An 8,131-nucleotide genomic window follows, 5' to 3' on the forward strand; every position below is an offset into this window, starting at 1 on the left:
AAATGAGTCGGTGTGGACTGGTTGGGCCAAAGGGCCTGTTTCTGCACTGTAGGGAATCAAATTTAAAAATCAGAAATAGTTGGAAAATCTCAGCAGGTCTAGCAGCATCTGTGGTGAGAATGCAGAGTTAATGTTTTGGGTCCAGTGACCCGGGTTCAGAACTTATTGTGAGTGGGAAGAGGTTGGTACATATAAGAGAAAGTGTGAGGGAAGGGGTTAACAGTAAATGATAGGTGAAGATGAAGCCTGGATAGAGAGAATAGCAGTTGGGCAGACAAAGGACTAGGTTAAGTTCAAGCCAGGAGAATGAATAACCTCTAATGGTGACCATTACTTGCTGACAATGGGTTGCTTTGGGTTAGTGGTAGCAGTCAATGTGATGACATAGTTTGGTATGTGGGGGTTTGGGATAAGGAGATGGCAGAAGGTGCTCAAGCCTTAAAATTATTGAACTTAATATTGACCCTTGAAGGCTGCAGAGTTCCCAAGTGGAAAATGAGGTGTTGTTCTTCCAGCTTATTCTGAGCTTTGTTGGCCAGGAAACAGGCTGGTGCATTGAAATGGCAGGTGACCATTTTTTTGAGGTAATTTTTTTTTTGAAAAGCTGCCAGGCTCTGTGCCTGCACTCCAAGGCTTGGCACGGCAGAAGTACAGTGAACCTGTAAGTTCGGAAATATGTGGCACAGTGTGAAATGGCAAGACAAGGCAGTGATGCTGTGAGCAAAGTTGATTGGTTGCTCAGAGAACAAGATAAAATCCCCAAGATACTCTAATGCATAATTTCATAACATGTGAAAAAACAGTTGTATTTGGAAATGAAAATACTGGTTGTATTGGAACACTGTTCTGAGGTATATAATTCAAGTCTGACCAGAGTGTGCCATTTGTGAGTTTTACTGTTTCTTTCCTTTCGGTAGGTGCTAATCCCTGCACATTACTGGCCTGGCAGCGGTATGAAAATACAAGGCGTCGGTATGTCACAGCTTTATTCTAAGTGAGTCAGTGAAATGCCATGAGGATGTGATGAAGTTGGCACATGTCCAATGCCAACCTCCTTTGATAAAGGATGTAGGTGGTCCCTACCCAGAGAGCATTCCTGAGATGTTGGTAAACGTTGGGCAAGATGGAGACCGGGATTAACAAGTAGCAAGTTGGAGCCACCAGATATACGCTCTGACTTTTATATCAGGAATCAGCACCATCTGGTTCCTCTTTCCCATGAGGAAGAATGGAAAACTGCATGTAAATGAGCCATGAATAGGTGTAACTAACAAGTGAACATATGTAAATGGGCCTTTTGATGTTCACAAATGAGCTTTTCGTCTCGGTGCTCAAACCTTGGGTACAAAATCAGATTTTCTTCTTCATTAATGTTGAGAATCTCATTTTTCCAATCATGCCCATATGTTCCCAACTGACTCGCCACTGCCCATGTCCATCGGCTGAGGGATTTCAGCCCAAGGTCCTACCAAACCCTGTGTTATTGAGGTAACAGCTAAGCAGATATCGTTAGTAAATCTGTCAAAGGGACTGTGAACCTTATTTTGATTGACTGTTGTATAAACAGCTCACTTCAAGATCAGTCCTTGGATTGTTTATATTCTACATCAGTAACATATATCAGGCACTTCAGTATTATGCATTCACATTTGCTAATGATACAAAGTTAGATGGGATTATAAATAGAGAGGAGACTACAAAGAGACTCTAAAGGGCTTAACGATAATGCTTTTCAAGTAGAGTTACAAGGAGGGGTTCAGGGCTGAAGGCTAGGATGCCTAACAATCGTTTATAGAGCTGGGTTTATGTCCCAGCAGATTGGAGCAAGGCATCTAACCTCCCAGCCTGAGCTTCCGAAGGCCTCTGTTTCCACCTCGGGCCCACTTCAGGAAGTAATGGCCCAGCTTCAGTCAGTCTCCACTAACCCACTTTGAAAATGATGCAGGCAGGCACTGCCAGTCAAGTGCATCTTCGAAAATGGACCAACTTAGAATTCCCTTCTCAAAGATGAAATTCTGTGCCGTTTCTCATTACTTCCAGAGTATTGTTTGTGTCTTCTGTCGTGAAGGTAGATACAAGGGGTAGAATCTTATAGGGGTCTGAGTGATGTGGGTAATACCTAGATGTGTGACAGAATTTGACAAGAATTCCCATGAGGCCCAGCTCAATATCAGGAACATCTCATTCCTTCTTTAACGTTTTTCACAAGTGGAAATTGTGAATTTCTCATGGGGTAGTGGTGAATTGCCAATTAAAGGGGGATTATTACTTGTTAAATCTCTTTTTGGCAATACAACTCACTTCATCAATAGTCTGCCTCCCATCTTACCTAACCTGCCAAACAAGCTAGAGGTTGAGAAAACTCATTGCAGAAACCAGAGTGATTACTTGGTAGATTCAGGACAATACATATTCTAAATGATGTCCATGGTGCCTCAGGCCAAACTGCTCACCAAGCACACCAAGATCCATTTCACCAGACACGCAGATACCTCAACCAGGGATGTGAACACTGGGTACCTGCCAACCACTCACTACCAAGACACCTCTCCAATATACTGGCAGGCTGTTCTTGAAGCACAGACTTGTATTGTAAGCTGCACTGGCATCTAGTATTTGCAAGCCTGGAGAGGTGGCGATGCTTAAATGTCATGCATAGTTGCTGAGTGGCGCATTGTTCTCTGAACAGCGAATAGCAAGATGGGGCCAGCATCAACCACGATGGATCCAATACGGATAGGGTAGGAATTAATGCAGCAAGTTTGGTAAGATACAGCAGGAGAACCCATTGTCTGGATGGTGAGAAGCTTTCCAAAAATCTTCTTGCAACTCGGACTTAATGAGAAAAAGATAAAGACTGAAGTATTTGTGCAGTGTTTCTCTCATATTGTTATTTCTCTTTGCAATTTCTGCATCTCTGCCTCTAAGGGATTCATAGTCACTTTTGCTCGTCTCTTTGCCCTTACATTCCTATGGAATGTTTTGCAATTTATTTTCAGATGTTTTGCTAGTTTACCCATCATAGTTTCTCTTTGTCAATTTCTATGTTATGTTTTGCTGCTTTAGCAGTTAGTTTTCCTTTGTGCTGCTTTTGTTGATGTTCCCTTTCATACTGCAGGCCAAAAGGAATAGAAAGACTTCTGTTCAGATCACTTGATCACTTTCTGACAGGGAACCAGTGATCTGAGCAGAATCCTTGAAATGAAAACCAAGGCCTATATGCCTGTCGACTGTGGCAGCATTAAAACCAATCCAAATCATAAACTATTTCTACAAATAAGGCAATATCCAGTAGAAGTCAATTAGAAATGATCCTGAAGATAGTCGAAAATTATTTTAAATAGTGTTTGAGGTGGAAGGGCTTCCATTCCATTGTACCTGCACAAGCATCCTAGCAAAGATGGCCAACAGTGCTTATGCATGACCTGGATGACCAGTTGGAATTGAAATGGCACTCATAGCCAACAAAACATGGGCATACAGTGGCAAAATATTGCACCAACTAGATCTTCAGCTTGTGTTTACTATTATAACAAATTAATCTGAAAAGTGGATTCAAGCTTTCTGGAGTTAGGAAAGATTCTCAATTATTTTGAAAACTGTAGGCACCTGTATACATTTGGTGTATAGCTCAAAAAATAAAGATTTTCTTATCCTGGATAAATATGAAGGATAGAACATAGAACATAGAACAATACAGCGCAGTACAAGCCCTTTGGCCCTCGATGTTGCACCGAACTGTGAAACTGATTTGAAGCCCATCTTACACCATTCCATTATCATCCATATGTTTATCCAATGACCATTTAAATGCCCTTAAAATTGATGAGTCTACTACTGTTGCAGGCAGAGAATTCCACATGCTTCCTACTCTCCGAGTGAAGAACCTATCTCTGACATCTGTCCTATACCTATCACCCATCAATTTAAAGCTATGATCCCTTGTGCTAACCATCACCATCCTCTCACTGTCAACCCTATCTAATCCTCTGATAATCTTGTATGTCTCTATTAAGTCACCTCTTAATCTGTTTCTCTCGAAATAAAATGGCGTCAACTCCCTTAGCCTTTCCTCATAAGATCTTCCCTCCACACCAGACAACATCCTGGTAAATCTCCTCTGCACACTTTCCAATGCTTACACATCCTTCCTATAATGCGGCGACCAAAATTGGACGCAATTCTCCAAGTGCAACCGCACCAGAGTTTTCTACAGCTGTAACACGACCTCATGACTCTGAAACTCAATCCCTCTACTAATAAAAGCCAACACATTGTATGCCTTCTTAACAACCCTATCAATCTGGGTGGCAACTTTCAGGGATCTATGCACATGGATACCAAGATCTCTCTACTCATCCACACTACCATGAATCTTACCATTAGCCCAGGACTCTGTATTCCTGTTACTCCTTCCAAAGTGAATCACCTCACACTTTTCTACATTAAACTCCATTTGCCACCTCTCAGCCCAACTCTGCAGCTTATCTATGTCCCTCTGTAACCTGCAACATCCTTCTGCACTGTCCACAACTCTAACAACTTTAGTGTCATCTGTAAATTTACTAACCCATCCTTGTATGCCCTCATCCAAGTCATTTATAAAAATGACAAACAATAGTGGCCCCAAAACAGATCCTTGCAGTACACCACTAGTAACTGAACTCCAGGATGAACATTTCCCATCAACCATCACCCTCTCTCTTCTTTCAGCTAGCCAATATCTGATCCAACCAGCTAAATTACCCTCAATCCCATACCTCGGTATTTTCTGCAATAGCCTACTGTGGGGAACCTTATCAAATGCTTTACTGAAATCCATGTACACCATATCAACCCTTTACCCTCACCTTCTCAAAGAACTCATTAAGGTTTGTGAGGCATGATCTGCCCTTCATAAAACCATGTTGACTATCCCTAATCAAATTATTCCTTGCTAGATGATTATAAATCCTCACTCTTTTAATCATTTCCAGCATTTTACCCAAAACCAAAGTAAAGCTCACTGGTTTATAATTGCCAGAGTTGTCTCTACTCCCCTTTTTGAACATGGGGACAACACTTAGTATCTCCCAGTCTTTTGGCACTATTCCTGTAGACAATGATGACATAAAAATCAATGCCAAATCATTGGCATTGCTAATCCCTGCAATCTCTTCTTTAGCTTCCCAGAGAATCCTAGGATAAATCCCATTCGGTCCAGGGGACGTATCTATTTGCACACTTTCCAGAATTGCTAACACCTCCTCCTTATCCCATCTGTTCTAATATCCTGTATCTCAGTATTCTCCTCTACAACATTGTCTTTTCCTGCTTGAATATCGACGAAAAAATTCATTTAGTGCCTCTCCTATCTCTTTGGAGTCCATGCACAACTTCCCACTACTATCCTTGACAGCCCTAATCTTAGTCTAATCATTCTTTTACTACTAGGTAAAAACAAGGACTGCAGATACTGGAAACCAGAGTCTAGATTAGAGTGGTGCTGGAAAAGCACAGCAGGTCAGGCAGCATCCGAAGAGCAGGAAAATCGACGTTTTGGGCAAAAGCCTTTCATCATAAATAAAGCTCTATTCCTGATGAAGGGCTTTTGCCTGAAACATCGATTTCCCTGCTCCTCTGATGCTGCCTGACCTGCTGTGCTTTTCCAGCACCACTCTAATCTAGATTCTTTTATTCCTGACATACCTATACAAGGCTTTAGGGTTTTCCTTGATCCTATCCGCCAAAGACTTCTCATGTCGCCTCCTGGCTCTTCTCAGCTCTCTCTTTAGGTCCTTCCTGATTAATTCGTAACTCTTAAATGGCCTAATCTAGCCTTTCATGTCGAATCTTTACATAAGCCTCCTTCTTCCTCTTGACAAGAGATTCAACTTGTTTAATAAACCACGGTTCCCTCGCTTGACTACTTCCTCCCTGACTGACAGGTACATACTCATCAAGAACACACAGCAGCTGTTCTTTGAAAAAGCTCCACATTTCAACTGTGCCCATCACCTGCAGTTTCCTTTCCTATCCTATGCATCCTAAATCTTACCTAATTGTATCATAATTACCTTTCCCCCAGCTATAACTCTTGCCCTGTAGTATATACCTAGCCCTTTCCATAACTAAAGTAAACTTAATTGAATTGTGGTCACTATCACCAAAGTGCTCACCTCCCTCCAAATCTTACACCTGGGCTGGTTCATTATCAAGTACCAAATCTAATGTGGCCTTGCCTCTTGTTGGCCTGTCAACATACTGTGTCAGGTAACTGTCCTACACACATTGGACAAAAATTGACCCATCTAAGATACTCAAACTATCGCGTTTCCAGTCAATATTAGGAAAGTTAAAGTCCCCCATAACAACTACACTGTTACTTTTGCTCCTAACCAGAATCATCTTTGCAATCCTTTCCTCTACATCTCTAAAGCTTTTGGAGGCCTATAGAAAACTTCCAGCAGGGTGACCTCTCCTTTCCTGTTTCTAACCTCAGCCCATATTGTATTAGTAAACGAGTTCTCATCAAATGTCCTTTCTGCCACTGTAATACAGTCCTTGAGTAATAATTCTACAACTCCCCCTCTATTACCACCTTCCCTTTCTTACTGAAACATCTAAACCATGGAATGTATAGCAACCATTCCTGTCCTTGCTCTATCTATGTCTCCAAAATGGCCACAACATCGAAGTCCCAGATACCAACCCATACTGCAAGTTCACCCACCTTATTCTGGATGCTCCTGGCATTGAAGTAGATGCACTTCAAACCACCTGCCTATCTGCCGGTATACCCCTGTGACCTTGAAACCTTATTCATGACCTCACTACTCTCAACTTCCCCCCAGCATATTGGTACCCCTCTGGTTCAGGTGTAGACCATCCCGTTTGTAGAGGTCCCACTTACCCCAGAATGAGCCCCAATTATCCAGGTATCTGAATTCCTCCCTCCTGCACCATCCCTTTAGCCATGTGTTCAACTATTCTCTCTCCCTATTCCTTGCCTCACCACCATATGGCACGGGTAACAAACCAGAGATAACAACTCTGTTTGTTCTAGCTCTAAACTTCCACCCTAGCTCCCTGAATTTCTGCATTACATTCCTATCCCTTTTCCAACCTAGCTCATTGGTGCCTGTGTTAATCACAAATTGGGGCTGCTCCCCCTCCTCCTTAAGGATCCCAAAATACGATCTGAAATATCATGAACCCTGGCACCTGGGAAGAAACACAGCAACCACGGGTTTCTCTCGTTCCCACAGAATTGCCTATCTATGTCCCCCTAACTATGGAGTTCCTAATGGCTAATGCTCTGCTCATCTCCCCCTTCCTTTCTGAGCAATAAGGATGGACTCTGCGCCAGAGACCTGTACCCCATGGCTTGCCCCGGTACGTTGTCCTCCCCAATAGTATAAAAAATGGTATATTTGTTATTGAGAGGAATGGCCACAGGGGATCCCTGCACTGTCTGCCTGTTCCTTTTCCGTCCAGAAGAAATTTGTGAATCTAGGAAAAGACATGAATTGCAAAGGGAAGCGATGATCTCATGGTATTAATCCAGAGGCCCAGGTAATGTTCTGGGGACATGGGTTCGAATCCCGCCATTGTCGTCGGGGGAGTTTGAATTCAATAAAAATGTGGAATTAGGAGTATAATGATGACCATGAAGCTATTGTGTCACTTGTCTGGAAAGCCCCACCTAGATCACTTCTTTTGGGAAGGAAACTGCCATCCTTACCTGTCTGGCCTGTGTGTGACTCCAGGCCCAAAGCAATGTCATTGACTCTAGATAGTTAGGGATGGGCAATAAATGCTGACCTCGTCAACGATGCCTTCATCCTGTCTATGAGTTTAAAAAAAGTTTCAGTCTAGTTTCTGCCCATTTTGACATATTACTGCCAAACCTACAGCCACAACTTAAAGAACTGCCATGACAGTGAACTTAAGAACCTAGAACAGTACAACAAAGGAACGGGTTTTTTGGCCCATGATGTTGTTGCAAAACATGATGCCAAATTAAACAAATTCTTTCTGACTGCCCTTGGTCATATCCCTTGATTCTTTGCCAATTCATGTGCATAACCAAAACTCCCTTAAACTCCCCTATCATATCTGCCTCTGTTAGCATCCCTGGCAGCATGTTCTG

The sequence above is a fragment of the Hemiscyllium ocellatum genome, chromosome 3 (assembly GCF_020745735.1).
Source record: "Hemiscyllium ocellatum isolate sHemOce1 chromosome 3, sHemOce1.pat.X.cur, whole genome shotgun sequence".
In the NCBI taxonomy this organism is placed as follows: Eukaryota; Metazoa; Chordata; class Chondrichthyes; order Orectolobiformes; family Hemiscylliidae; genus Hemiscyllium; species Hemiscyllium ocellatum.